The 2,337-nt window shown below is 33.7% G+C and overlaps 1 long non-coding RNA gene across 1 annotated transcript; it reads right to left on the minus strand.

The window, feature by feature from the left end:
- Positions 1–831: 831 nt before the first annotated feature.
- Positions 832–1,888, minus strand: LOC113024019 (uncharacterized). Its single transcript, XR_003272629.1, has 3 exons — positions 1,785–1,888; positions 1,348–1,472; positions 832–1,253 (listed from the first exon to the last, which is right to left on the minus strand). It is a non-coding gene; the product is annotated as an uncharacterized LOC113024019 (long non-coding RNA).
- Between the last annotated feature and the right edge of the window lie 449 nt (positions 1,889–2,337).

Raw genomic sequence — 2,337 nt, forward strand, 5'->3', positions numbered from 1 at the left:
GATTTCTACTTGCTATAAAATTCAGCATATAATAACTAGATTCAAAACAGATTTTCTCAAAAAATCTTTTTATTGCCGTATGATACATAAAACATGGACAGCAAATTCATAAAAAATATATCAATTAAAGTTACATGCATGTAAAAAAAAAAGTATATAATTCATTATATTATATCAATTATTTCAAATTAGTCTTTGGTTACATAACATGTACATGTTAATACACATAAAGACATGCTATGTAAAGCCAGCTCTGTTTATAGAACAAATTACATGTAAAAACTCTTAACTTAAAAAAAAAAAAAAACTAATGAATTGATGATTATCTCAGGACTTAACATACATCAACACTTTGGAAAAGTGCCAAGAGGGAATCTCCCTCTCACATTATTTCATGCACCTTTATGAGCAACATTTTACGCTTCCATAGCTAAATGAGCCCTCATTCATTTGATCATATTTGAGTCGTAGTTGTTTGGTTAATGTTAAGTTGTCTGTAATCCTGAAGCTGTGAGCTCCAACACTATGCCTGACATTTGCTCAGAGAGGACAAAACAACAACAAAGTAGACCAGTCTGTGGTTGTGAATGCTGGCAATTAATTGTTAGGAGATGGACTAAACCAAGATCAAGTATTATGTTTCATACACTTTACACTGTCACAAGGTTGTACAAACCTTTTTGCCAACTTCGCAATAGATTTAAACAAATGTTATTATTTATGCATCTATATTGTGCATATGACTGAAGATGTCACTTGGATGAGTGACATATAATGTGCATACATCTTTTAAAGATATGGAAATTGAATACATACAAACTGTATATTTATTTTTATAATCACAATGACACCCAGTATACAGATTGAAAAACTGCCCAATATTTAGGTTTTTTAATTGTTGTTGTGTGTATCCATTGAAGTCCTGTGCCATGGCAGTCCTTTAAACATGGAAACTGATCTACTATTCATGATGCTAAAATTGCCTTTATTCCTGAAGTTAGGCTGAAAGCAAAAACAGTTGCAGGTAATTAAATTGGATAAGCAAAAACTTTACTTTTCTGTAGATTTCTTGTAAAATAAACGAGTACAAAGAGCAGAAGCTTTGGAAAAATAGAAGAAATCAAACATTTTTGACTGGTCCTCTTTGTTTTCATCACCCCAGCGCACACACTTTAGGAGCTGCCACTGGAGTCATTTTACTTGGGCCAGCACAGTGCAGTGTCCCAGGAGTGTCCTTCTTCTGACCAAGAAGCCTAAATGTAGCCACAGTGAAAATGCCACACAAACCAACACAAACAAAAAAAACCAACTTATAACTGATTTAGTTTATGTACAAGAAATACTCACTTTTCTCCATAGCGCTCTATTAAGTGTAAAATAAGTATTTGGACCCTCCATCCCTCATATATGGATATGGTGTTCCTCAAGACTGGCAACCAAAGATGTCCCCCTCATGTACCTCACGGATGTTCCTATGTTAAATAATTAAAGTTAAAACACTTTTAAGGTAATTTTAGAATAATTGAATCTACTTGTGATGGCTGCAGTTTCAGCCACACAGTGCTAATGTCTACCAAACATCAGAAGCTTAACCATAACACTACACTTATATTTTTCTTTCTTTAAATATAGGATTTAATTTACAGGCTAATAAAGAATTGGTTTTAGTTTAGAATGAATTTACTTATACAATTACATAATACTGTATTCTAAAATAAGTGCACACATTTTAGTTTTCACTGTTATGTATGTCTGATTTAATCTTTCTTTGTTTTCTGAGTTACCTCAGTGGCAGCTGCTCCCAGTCCCTTGGTTGATGAGCTGAAAGGTGGAAAAGGGGCGGAGCAAGCTTATGTGGAGACCTGCAAATTGGGTCATACCACTACTCGGGAGCATGGGGGGAAATCAAATTTGTTATGTTAGTTTTAATTGGGTTTTGTGTGTTCTACACCTTTCTGTGTTTTTGTTGGCTGATCAGCCACTGTTTAAGTTTCCCCTTTGTCTCGTTTAGTTAGGTTAGTTTGCTTGAGTTAGCAGTATTGTTTGTTGCCAGCTTATGAGAAGAGTTCTGTTACTTTGACCTCTTTTTTAATGGGCCCAAGATTTTGAATTAAGCCAAAAGGCTTAATACAAATGATATTTAGGAGTCAGTAAATTTGTTTTTGTTTTTTGTTTTATTTTACTTTGATTACACGTAAATTTTGGAGTGGTGGACCTTAAAGCTACCGAGGTAAATAGTTTAGATAGACTGTGTTCCTTTTTCTTTTTTTTTTTTTTACCTTTTTCACACAAATGCAACACCCAATCTCATACTTTCTTTGTTCTACATACAGTGAT

This window comes from Astatotilapia calliptera, chromosome 1, assembly GCF_900246225.1.
Source record: "Astatotilapia calliptera chromosome 1, fAstCal1.2, whole genome shotgun sequence".
Classification (NCBI taxonomy): Eukaryota; Metazoa; Chordata; class Actinopteri; order Cichliformes; family Cichlidae; genus Astatotilapia; species Astatotilapia calliptera.